This window comes from Bos grunniens, chromosome 2, assembly GCF_055505025.1.
Source record: "Bos grunniens cultivar Pamir isolate PY7600 chromosome 2, Bosgru_T2T1.0, whole genome shotgun sequence".
NCBI classification, from domain to species: Eukaryota; Metazoa; Chordata; class Mammalia; order Artiodactyla; family Bovidae; genus Bos; species Bos grunniens.
In genome coordinates, this window is record NC_141166.1 from 76,253,882 (window position 1) to 76,266,566 (window position 12,685).

Here is a 12,685-nt window from a genome sequence, read left to right on the forward strand (position 1 = left end):
TAGGCAAATTCCTTACCACTATACCCCTGGGAAGCTTGTTCTACTGAAATTTAACTGTCTGCTTCCTTGGATAATCTTCTTCTGGACTCTCCTCAGTGCTCACAGTGGTATCTGACACAGAGCAGGTTCTCACAGTGTTTGTTCAATGAATGAGCAGTCTTGACTGGCACCGGCAAGGTCGACTCACACACATGTGAGGTGGTAAAGGTCCTGGTTGTCACAAACATGAGGTGATAAGTGTTTCTCTTAATATCATATGACCAAAGGAAGCCTAAAGTTTTTGTTCAGATTCTTCATGTAGTTAGTCCATCAGCAAGTTCTTACTGAGTGCCTGTAGTAAAACAGAAGCTGAAAATTGAAGGGAAGAAAGGAAGTATGTTTCTCAGCGTCTACCCTCTAGGAAGAACAATGAAGTTGAGAGAACTAGGCTAATGGCTAGGAAGGCATTCGAGATCAGTATGAGATGGTGTACAGTTAATTGAAAAACTGAATGGCCCAGACGGTGAACATTATAGGAGTTTGGTAAAGGGGAAAATTAAATATATGTGAAATGAAATTAGGTCTAGGAAAATTTCTTAGGGGAGGTCAGATCTGTAAGGCTGAGGAGGGAGACATGGAGAGGTGCTGAATCAGAGCTTCATAGACTGTGAAAGGGTGAGTGAGGAGACCCTTGAAACCAGAGGGAAGAGTGTTATCAGACAGTGGCAAGAAACAGGGCTGGAAAGAGGATGGAGCCAGAGTGGGAATGATTTCAGGACTCAGCAAATAAATATTCTTTCATTCATGAACTTTTTTTTTTTTTTTTTTTTGCGGCGAGAGGGTATTGTTCTGGGTCTTCATTGTAGCATGTGAACTTCTCTAGTTACAGCGCATGGGCTTTGTTGCCTCGAGGCATGCGGGGTGTTAGTTCCTCGACCAGGGATTGAACATGCATGCTCTGCACTGGAAGTCAGCTTCTTAGTCACTGCACCACCAGAGAAGTCCTGCATTCAGGAACTGCTTGCTGAGTGCCCATCATGTGCAAGGCACTGTTGGGTGTGTACCTAGCCCCTAACCTCACTGGGCTCACATTCTTGATGAGAAGATAGATAATAAACACTGAAACAACTGTGTGACAAAATTTCAGATTGTGTTACATGCTGTGAAGCAAAGTAAGGCAGGATAAGAAGATACAGAGAAATGAAATATGCCATTTTCTTTCTATAGTTGAGGATCGGGGAAGGCTATTCTGAAGAGCTGATATTTATGAAGGGACCAAGTGACAAGAGGAAGAGAATAGGAAGTTCCTGGGAATCAAAGTGACAGAGTAAAGAAGATTCCAGGAAGATAACACATGCTATGGAGAAAGGTGGACAGTCAATGAGGTAGCACCAAGGAAAATGGTGTAATTCAGAATCTAAGATGAATATAAGAGAAAGTTTTAGTTATGAAGTTTCCGTTGTATAATTTTTTTTCAACATAGTATGTATTGGGAATTTTTTGTTTGCTAGATAATTGGGTATTATAGTTTAAATGATTAAGAAATGACAGAAAGCTCTTCTCTTTGTCCCACCTCATATATTACAGTCAAGAACACTGTATCTTGCAATCTGTTGGCAATATTGTCATTCCCAGTGTCTTTTATCCTTTCTACCTGTAAAGGCACATGCTGCCCATCAGAGACTGCTGTCCTTGGAAAACAGCAAAATAGAAGTTAGAGGCTCTCTTGCCCATCTCATCAAAGTTAGGCCTCTGAGTATTGTGTGGCTTTGTGCCCAGTAGAAAAGGATTAGGGTTGCCAAATCTTTGGATAATAACAAGTTCCAATCTACATAACACCTGGTCTTTACAAACCAAGTCATTATGAATGTAATCCAAGTTGTCACTCCAGGGGTTTTATTGTTTCCAAATTAATCAGAGTCATTTCTTATATATATGGAGGTTGCCTGCTCATGTTCTCTTTTTTAGTGTGGATGGAGTGACAACCTCTCCAATTTGGCTATGGCTTGGTGATGTCAGAAAGCTGTGGGGAAGAAGGGATCATCCATCAGAGCCTAGATCTTTTTGGTCAGTAAATATTATTGGAGGCTGAGCAGCAAAATAGAGAACGTAGAGGACACTGGGCACGGAGGAAGAATTCTAGAAAAAGATTCAGAAGTAAAGTTCCCAGAGTTGGTCATATGAGGGTGGGGGGCATGCTCATCGCTCTTCATCCCATTCGCAGATCAGATGTGTGACAAGAAAACAGACCCAGGGTCCAATGACTGAAGTCGAGAATTTAGGATTTTGGATCCTGAGGTAAACAACTGGATGCCAGCCTTGGGGAGAGGTAGGAAGGCAGAAGGAAGAGATGGACAGGCCTTTAAAATACCCCTCTACGCGTGCTGTTCTCTTTGTTTCCATTCAGCCACCCTCATCTCTTGCCTGGACCACTGTTCATTCCACTCTTGCTAATCTGTCTTTGTAAGACATGCAGGTGACCTTCTTTTAAAAACACTATATTTATATACTTATTGTTTTGACTGCGCCAGATCATAATTGCAGCACCTGGGATCTGCAATTTTTGTTGCAGCATGTGAGATCTTTAGTAGTGGCATAGGAACTCTTAGTTGTGGCATGTGGGATCTAGTTTCCTGACCAGGGATCGAACCCAGGGCCCTTGCACTGGGGGCGCAGAGTCTTAGCCACTGGGCCCCCAGGGAAGTCTCTTTGAAAGGTCTCGATTAGACTGTGTCATCCACTAGCTTATAGGACTGGCAAGTTCTGCCCAGCCTGCCCCTCTGCCCTATGTCATGAGATGTTCCTCCAAGCTCACCAGTCTGCAGCTCTTTTAGGTCCTAAAGAGTTCTCTGTGTGCCAAGATTTCCAAACCACAGGGTCTTTGGTCCTGTTGTCTGCCTTTTCTCTCCTCTTGGCTGCTATCTACTTGTATGAGATGCAGTGTCTCTTAGGGGTTAAAAATTGTACACATGACTGCCTGATCAAATCCTAGCTCTCTACTCATCAGCCGTATGCCTTTGAATAAATTGCTTAAACTCTGTCTCCATTGTAAAAAACAAACTTGATCACAGTGCCTACCTCATGGACCAGTTACGAGGATTAAATAATATTTGTAAAGGACTTAGCCCATACCTCATATCTAGAAAAATTTCAATAAATGTTAATGTGCTTAGTCACTCAGTCGTGTCCAACTCTTTGTGATCCCATAAACTGTAGCCCACCAGGCTCCTCTGTCCATGGCGATTCTCCAGGTTGCTATGCCTTCCTCCAGGGGATCTTCCCAACCCAGGGATCGAACCTAGGTCTCCTGCATTGCAGGCAGGTTCTTTACCGTCAGAACCATGTTATTTACCTCTTGTCCTTTGGGTCTCAGCCTAAACATTGTTTCCTCTGAGAGCACCCACCTGAGTTTCATCCTTCCTTTCTATTCCCTTCTACTCCACTGCATCCTTTCTCACAAAAGTTGTTTCTTTCTTTTTGTGTGTTTGCTATCATTTGGATGCCTGTTTGTTGTCTTATGTCCCTGTTAGATTGTAAACTCTATGAGGGAAGGACCCCACCACTGTACCACCAGACAACCACCATGGTGCACCGCGCCAGGGATGCAGAAGACATTCAACAAATGTCTTGATGGGTGAGTAACTAGGGCTTGTGTCTCAGGACTGAGTAGACCTGTGACTACTCAGTGTCCAAGGGAAAAGTGTTGGTGCCTCTGAGGGACTAAGGAGGGCCAGAAACCAGTGGAGTTCCACTTCACTGCTTTTCAATACATTGTCTTTACGTTGTATTTTGATGTTAACACATAAAAATCATATTACTGGACCAAGCTCAAAACTTACATTTGTATGCCAAGATGAAGTGCTCTTTTTTGCAGGAAAAAAAAAAGTTCAGATTCACCATAGAACCTCATCTAACCTGGAATTGGCCTGAATGAATTGTGTGAATGAAGCAGTCATGGTTCCCCCTACCTCCCCACTCCACTTCTGCCTCCCAGGGCGACTGAGCAGTTGACTCAATTCACTGCTTTCAGAGACGGGCTAATGTAGACCTGGGCAGTGACTTCCTGAGTGCAGAGCCCAAGATACTGGCTCAGGCTTGCATTTCTCTCTCTGACTTAAAAATTAGACTGCTTTTTCTGCATGCCTTTATTATCCCTTATTTATTTAATGCCAATGCTTGTCTGTTCTATGTACACAGCACTTTCCTATCCAAGCTTGTTAGACTATATGGAGAAGGTGGTGTTCAGAAAAAACAGTGAGAAATATGAACAAAACCAAAAATAAACTCCAGTGTTGTTTGGCTAGTATAGACTTGCTTTCCTCTGTGGCTCCTCCTTGTTTCTCATCAGGGACTCCATCCCAAGAGACCTCCTCCCACCTCCTCTCCTCTTCTATTCTATTGTTTCCTTTCATCCTTCCTGGAAGCCTAGAGGGGATTAGAGGCTTTGGCATCTGTGTGTGAGGGGTTGTGGGAATGTATAATCACCAATTTATTTTCCATTTGGAATATTGATCTATTCCTTATACATAATAATGACACCTATTTTTTCAAGGCCACCTTCTTCCAAATTCTTTGTTTGGTCATTCCCCCTCACACCCACCCATCCCCCCAACCTTCATTGAAAACATCTCTGTCCCTGCCTAGATTATCCTTTTAATCTAGATTTTGAGGGATGTATTTTTATTAAAAACCAAAAGCTGACTGTTTTGGCAGGAAACTCATATGCTCAGTAAAATGTGTATTTAAAATACAAATTGGGAATATGAACTAGAAACATCTGCTTTTTCCTTCTACTAGATTTTTGTATGCAATTGAACAATATTAGAGAAAGTTTAGCATCTTATACTATGTATCAGGTATACTGAGATACCTGCTGTTGGCACAGTGTCTTAATAAAAAGTGACTATTTTATAGTTTAGAGGAGTCAGTAAGCTAACAAGAGGTAGCAATGCTTAAAGTTTAAGGTTCTTTGTAATTTAGATATGATTTAGATTTTTATCCTTATGAGTTTCTTATTTTTGATTAAGAATCCCAATGTATAGGACATGATTGCCATATAGGTATTATCTTTTATATCCAAATTCAAAAAAGCAGGAGACCAAATCCAAACAGTGCAACAGAGAATGAAAGTTACTCTTCAAAAATCAAAATATTCTTATAAATACTATAATGATCACTGATATGGAGCAAGGAGTTAATGAGAATGGGCTAGCATATTAAATTAAAATGCACATTGAAGTCAAATTCCTAGCCTAAAGAAAAACATACGTATTGGTGCCTCTGAAGAGGGAGGAGAATACAAAAGTGTAAAAACATGCATAAATGACATACTCCAAAGTGGGTCCTTGATAGCCTCTTTCTACAAGGGCTGCAAACACAGATCTTTCTACCATATGGATGTGTACATGGGATGTGGTCTGAAAACGCTGTGTTGTTTCTGGAAAGACCAGAATCTGGAAAGCCAGGATGGAACAGTTCAGGAAAACAGATGTTTTTCTTTGGCTATTGTTCCTGAAGTTACTTAAATGAGACTCTTTGGCTATTGATCTGTATATATTGAGATTACAATAAAACATAATGGACCAGTTTCTTTTCCCCCTGGCTCATAGGATTGGCATTTTATTTCTTGGGAGTAATAAATCATGGTCTTGGATTTGGGGAAATATTCTAGGATCTGGATGGCAGCTGATTTAAGAGAGTGATGTCAGAAAGAAAGGCACAACTCCGAGTGTGATGCCAGCGCTCACTGGGAGAATAGCAATTGCTGTTTAAAATATTAAACAAGGCAGGTTCCCTCTCCCGTTTTCAGTATCCAGTCCCACAGCAAGGTGGATCAGAACCCCTCATCATCAGATTCACATTTCCCTTTCCACTGGCACTTACATTCTTTTATTTTTCCCCCCTGTGACAACCCTAGCTGCTCTGTTTATCTCTTAAATCTAATTTGCACTATGACATCAAGCTTTAATTTTCTCAGGATTATTTTGCTTCTTTTGAAGCACCCATGGTGTGCCAAGCGTTGGATAAATTCGAAAAGATACAATTCCTGCTGTTGCTGGGTTCACACATTTAAAGAGATATGATAGGCAAAATACCCTGTAATTGGCAATAGGTAGTCCTCATGATTTTTTTTTTTTTCCTCTTTTGGAGAAACTTCGTCTCTCGGAAGGAGCCTAAGAAGTTCCCTAGATCAAAGTTGTCTAAAACCTGAAGGGTTTGGAATGGTGTCAGAGAGTAAGGGGAGGATTCTCAGCTGTGACTGCTCCAGCCTGCCCACGTGCTCTCTGCATGCCTGCCTTACCTGAGCGGACTTGGGTCTCCTCACTCGCCACTTGCCTCTACCACCCAGTTGCCATAGACTCTGCTCCCGCCCCCTCCCTCCCAAGGACAGCACACCCGTCTCCCCCCTCCTGCAGCCACGACACGAATCCTTTGAAAAGCAGATTGAAACTAGGCTCGGGTCTGGGTGGGCTGACAGTCTCTGGGATCCCCTCTAGGAGGAGATGTCCAGGCAGGACCCATAGCTAGGGACACGCCCCCCTCCCTGCGCTCCCCCAATCACCCTGGATTTTCCCTTTTTCACCTATCCAGCTAGGATGTTCTTTGTCTTTTTCCCTGTATCACTGAAGCCCTCTTGTGCCCGGGGACTGCAGAGGAACGCCAGGCTATCCACAGGGCAGGACGACTCTGCCTGTGAGTGTTGCGTGTGTTTGTGTGCGCACGTGAGTGTGTATGTGTGTGCGTGTGTGTATGTATTGCTGAGGGGCTTGGGATTATAACTGAGGAGTAAAGCACCCCCTCACTCTCTTTGCCTCCTTCTCCCCTGTCACTCCTTAGATTCCCCTGAGGCGGAAAGTGCTTGCCCCTGCCCGAGGCTGTCGGAGGCTTGGGTACCTCGGGGCTCAGGCTGGTTGGGGAGTCCCTTTATCCGGCCCACGCCTCCACCCTGAAGCTTCAAAGTTGCAGAGAACAACAGTCTTGAGGAGCAGAGGCTGGCGCTTGAGGCCGGTGCGCAGTGGCTCTCATGGGGGAGGGGGCTAAGTGGAGGGTCGGGTGAGCCCACCGCTGGGAAAAGGGGAGGAGGAGATTGTGGAGCGGAGACGGAAGAAGGGAGGGGAGGCGGGGAGCAGCTGCTGGGGGCGGTGAGGCGCAAGGTGGCCCCCAGTGGCCCGAGTCCGCGGTTCCCGGGGATGCGCCAGGCAGCCAATGGCAGCGCAGAGGTGTACAGCAGATGGCGTCCGACTGCGCCGTTCCTTCCTCCTCCTCTTCCTTCAGTGCTGAGGAGCCAGAGTCGCCGCCGGGTTGCCAGACGCTGGAATGGGTGGTCTCCCGATACGCACCACCATCTTTTTTGCACTCAGAAAGCTCGGGACTCAGCAGCTCCCAGAGGCTGCGGCAGCGGCACGGGCGAGGCGGGTGAGTACCACCGCGCTGCGCCGCAAGCCAGGGATGCCCGGCACCCGGTTGGTGAGGTGACCGGGGCGGAGGGGGGCGCGCCCGGGGCACAGACTTTGTTTTTTTCTCCCTGGGCAGCCTCCTCCTCTCCTTCTCCGGGCAGTACACTGGAACTTGCAAACGGAGCTTCCCGGACACCTCTGGCTTGAGGCTGCAGAAAGGGCGGGCTGCCAGGGGCGCAGCCTGCGGAGACCCCTGCGCTGGGAAGGCGGAGATACCCTACACACGATGGGCATAGACCTCAGGCCACCGGACTGAGCTCTGGGAGTGGGACGGCAAGAGCTCTACCCCCTACACTTCCAACTTGCTTTGGGGGTGCTGATGAAGGAAGCCAGGGGTCCCCCATCCTGAGCGCAGAGCCTCGAAGCCCAGGATCAGAAAGCGTAGAGTTCTGCGGCTTTGCAAACAGGTTGACTGAGGGTTCCCTTTCCGTAGTTCTGACTGGGAAATCTGTGCGTGGGCGTTCAGTGCCCCGAGAGGATAGCCGAGCAAGCCAAGAAGTTTGCAGCTTCTTCTGATTTATCAGTGGAGTGTAGGGAAGCTGCAGCAACAGTTTATACTTCCACTGTCCCTGCGAGGGGCGAGCGGGGGAGAATGGGTCTTGTGGGTCTGGTGTTACATCACTCTGTTTATGAAGAGAGACCTGGGAATGGTGCTTGAGAGTAAGGGACAGGAGGAGGACACGGGTAGTCTCTAAAGCATCACCCATATGCTCCTACCACCTTTCCTTTCTAACACCTCCAGTAGTATGAAAGTTATTTGAATATGCAAATGAACCCATCCTCCCCTTTGTGCAGTCCACAAAGTATGACTCTTGAAGTTGGAAAGCTTGGGGGGCGGGGGTGTTTGGAGAGGAAGTGTTAAGCTCTCTCAATCTCTTAGGTCAAGGGAGAAAACTATTTCTGGGAAGGGTGGGTGGTACTTCTTCTTGGAATTATTCTGGGCATTCCTCAAGAGCTATAACAATTCCGTGATCTTTGGTCAAGGGGGAATTGACCAAGATCACGTTACATTGACCTCTTCTGTGGGAGATGCCAGGGTTATTTGGTGCTCTGTTCATTGCCAGGGTGATCTGCTGGTAATTTACTGTTTTCCACCTTTACAGTGCATTTGTGCTCTTGTAAATGATAACCTGGCTGGAGAAGCTTTCTTGGTGTTTTTCAAGAGGGCATCTGTGGGTGCTGTGTTATCATGAAAATGGTAACCCATGTAGGCAGGATGCATGCTGGCATGGTTGTGGAGTGTCTGTTTGTGTGTGTGTAGGTGTGTGCACATGTGCATCTGGAGTTTCTTTTGCCAGGCAATCTTTGGATGTCAAAGTGGTATGCTTCTCTCCCAGGACAGTAATGGTTTCTTGGGTAACTGGGAGGTAGTGATCTCCAGGGAGGCTCCTTTATATTCTGGACTATATTATAGCTGTTGGTTAAGGCTTCTTGAAAGCAACTTAGGATGTTCCTAAACAAATCAAGAAGTCCTATCCAGTGGTAAAGGAAGAGTCTCCTGTATTTGTGGTTTGAAAGCTATATGAAGTATGTGTCTTGAGGCTTCACTTTGATGCACTGCTATTTTTAACCTTGATACCATTAATATCAGCTGCCTTCTTTTAAAACTTCATTTGGCCAGTTCTCTGCTTTCTGTGGGTAGATGAGCCAACTGGGTAGATTGGAAAATGCCTGGAATTGGCTTCTTACTATGCCTGGGCATTGTGGATTTTTTTTTCACCCGCCTGCTGGGAGTTGGGGACTGGAAACTCTTCTGCATTTACATTTAAGTGAAAAAAAAATTTTGAAGATAATTCTCTTGACCCTGTAACAACATATACAGATAAAATTGTTGACTTAGAAAATGTGGGAGAGTCTTGTTTTTTAACACAAACAGTTCCAGCAGTTGTAAACACCTGCAAACCATTCAGGGTTCTGAAGATTTGCAGTTAAGCCGTGTGAGGACTTGGAGATGTGTGTTCCAGCAAAGGTCTGCCAATGGGCTGATAGACTTTCAAAGTCCATTTCAATGGTTCAGAAAAAGTGGGCTTACTTTATATCTACTTTAATATTTAAATTCATACTTGAAAAATTATCTTTATAATATTTCATAGTCCTCAGTACTCACCCTCATTATTTTTTTTAAAGGTATTTTGTAGTTTATTTGTTCAATGCTTATGTTTAGTAGACTAAAGTTTAGTATGCCCAGGTGGCGCTAGTGGTAAAGAACCTGCCTGCCAATGCAGGAAACATAAGAGATGCAGGTCCAATCCCTGGGTCTGGAAGATCCCCAGGAGGAGGGCATGGCAACTGACTCCAGTATTCCTGCCTTGAGAATCCCATGGACAGAGGAGCCTGGTGGGCTACAGTCCATAGGGTAACAAAGAGTTGGACACAAACTGAAACAATTCAGCACTCTGCATCTCATTAAAGCAGGACCACGTTTCTTTTTGCCTATTTCCATATTTTCAGTACCTAGCAGGACCTAGGTATGTCTGTGTTTGTGTGTGCTTAGTTGCTCAGTCATGTTCAACTCTTTACCACCATATGGACTATAGCCCACCAGGCTCCTCCATCCATGGGATTCTCTAGGCAAGAATACTGGAGTGCGTAGCCATTCCCTTCTCCAGGTGACCCAGGGACCGAACCCTAGTCTCCTGCATTGCAGTGGATTCTTCACCATCTGAGCCACCAGGGAAGCCCCAGCCCCATTATTTTTAGTGAAAGTTGTTAACTAGTTGAAGAGCTAAGAAACAAGAGACACTGTTAGATGGGCAGACAATAATTGCTGATGATAAAAGCAGTATAAACACAGTCTCCAATTTTGAGGATTGACATTAATAAATTGGCAACTGAAAATACCTTTCTGTTCTGTGCTGAGTGTGCCTTTTGAAAGAAAGAGGTAAAGAATTAGAGAAAAATGATACTGCTAAAATGTACTTCATGAGAAAGCCTATTAAGGACCTCATCTACTTGCTTCAGATCCTGTTTCTGAAGGAATTCTTTTAGTAATATCTGCTTAAAACACTTTGTCCTTAAATAATAGACTGAATAAGCAGGATAAAAACATAGGAACTAAGCGAGTGAAAGAGGAGTGTCCAAACAAACAAAAATTTCCAAGACATGTAACTCATTTTAATTATATTTCACAAACTGAAGCTAAAGTCATTTGATTCCTTCAAAGAAAATATCTTTCCCAAACTGCAATTTTGCTGTTCTGCACACCTTTATAAAGATTAGGCATGAAAGTAATAACATCATTTCAAAGTTTGAATAGAATGATGAAAAATAGTTGACTGGTCCTATTGAGTTAGGAGTCAAAAAGACAAATGATACAGTATCTTAAGTACACGATCAAGATGAACAGATTAAAAGATTCTAAGTAGTGACAACTATACTATTAATACTTGGTGGAGAAAAGCACAACACCATTGACAGCATAGTTCCAGAGACACTCTCCAGAAGTATAAAAAATGGATCTGTGACTAAATAGAGGGTATTACAGCATCCAAAACTATTTACATGAGCTACTTAGATATCTTTTTGGATTTTTTGGATATGAATTGCACATAAGTGCTTTATATTTTTAAAAGAAGACATTTGCCCAGATTATAGCTATAAAGGAAGCAGCCGCATTCCCTTTAACACCAGGCAGCTTCCCAAATATAACACAGGTCCTTAACTTAGTGCTGTTAACAGGATTATATCTAAGTGATAATTAACACGTTAGATCTGTGAAAGTAGAGGATTTTCAACTCTACTTTTAATTCTAGAAATTGAGAGTTCAAGTGGGATTAGTGTTTTTGCACCTGTGAAGTCTGTGGCAACCTTGCTCCAAGACGACAAATATTGTATTCACCCTTTTAAGTTTCTCATTTGTTGGGATTATTTTGTTGATGTTTTGACTAGCATTTTCATGGATGGTTATTCATAAGAGCCAACAGTAGCTATTGATGAAAGCAAGCCAAAGAGGATTAGGTGCATTTCCCTTCAGCTTGTATGTAGCTTTTGACAGAGGAGGAAATAGAGATCACAGTCCTTGAATCCTAGCATTGCACTTGCATTTGGAGCCATGTTGCCTGGAGCCGGCCAGGTAAATAAAGTATAAAGACTTAGTTATTTTCATCCATTTTAATCTGCTGATGATTTGTTATGAGCATTCTGTAGCAACTAGGTCAAGCAATTCATTTGAAGGGGAAAATAGAATATTAGTGAAATCCAGTTACTTCATGTCTTTCTTTTTTTTTAATGGGTATACTATTTTATTAATGTTTAGACTTCACCAAGAGTTCAAGTACATGCTAGCCTTATGTTCAGACTGTTGAATGAAGACTAAAAATGGACAAAGCTTTAAGGGTGCAGTGTATTGAACACTGCACAATATATTAACTAGACAACCTAGAGGGTTGTGTAACTATGTATTTAGGAGCACAAGCATAGGAAGAAGCCCTGGAATTTGAGGAAAAACCTGCCATTCAGGACTGAACAGAGGTCTTTGGTTGCTGACAGAGTCTCCCCTTGACTTCAGACTTGAGACAAACCGACAGAGTCTGTCGGTGTACAAACACCACTGAATTCAGGACAAACAATAACAGGATAGATTGCCCAGAGGCAAATCAGATTCTGGGGGCCCTGGGTTGGCTGGAGGTTGGGATATGTTCCAGCCAGAAGTCCAGGACCTGTAGAGAACAGCCATCTACTGAAAATCATCCATTTCAAACAAATTCCTGAGATGCTTTTCCCAAAACAGGGTATCTCATGTCTTTTGGTCCACTTCTGAAGCCAATCCTAGAGATGCTGGAGAGTAGAGTTTCTCTGGTGGCCAGGATTCAGGCTTAATGAAGGGATGGAACAGTCAACGTTCAGTTTGTAAGCCAAACAATTAAGTCATCCAGCACATAGAAGAACTACTATATTTGAAGAGTAGGTGTGTGCTCTTGTGATGAAAAAACAACAACACAGCACCTTTAAAACTTTTTAATCTCACTTTTGGTCATTAGCTTATTTCACATTTTTTTCCTGTGATGTGGGAGTCTGTAGACTTTTATGAAATAAAAAAAAAGGGGGTCTTCCCATCATTAAAGGTTGGACTTTGACTTAGATGTGAGGACTCGTGAGAATGAAGAGATGTCCCCTACATCATCAAGGCTGTCATTGTTCAACTTAGGTATTTTGCATCAAGGGACATGATGCCTTCTTTTGATTTTGCCTCTCTAGGCATGTTTTAATTATGAGCCTCTTGTAATTAAATATGCTGCAGCTAAAAACAG

At 43.7% G+C, this 12,685-nt stretch overlaps 1 protein-coding gene across 4 annotated transcripts in view; it reads left to right on the plus strand.

The window, feature by feature from the left end:
* The window catches only part of THSD7B (thrombospondin type 1 domain containing 7B), a 1,262,144-nt gene that overhangs the window by 186,634 nt on the left and 1,062,825 nt on the right, over positions 1 to 12,685 (plus strand). The window contains exon 1 of one of the 4 annotated variants that reach the window (XM_086367934.1): positions 7,243 to 7,395. The exons of the other annotated variants lie outside the window; for them this stretch is intronic. The gene's annotated coding sequence lies outside the window, so the exon portion shown is untranslated. Of the gene's footprint in view, positions 1 to 7,242; positions 7,396 to 12,685 lie in introns of those variants that run through there. 4 annotated transcript variants of the gene reach the window in all.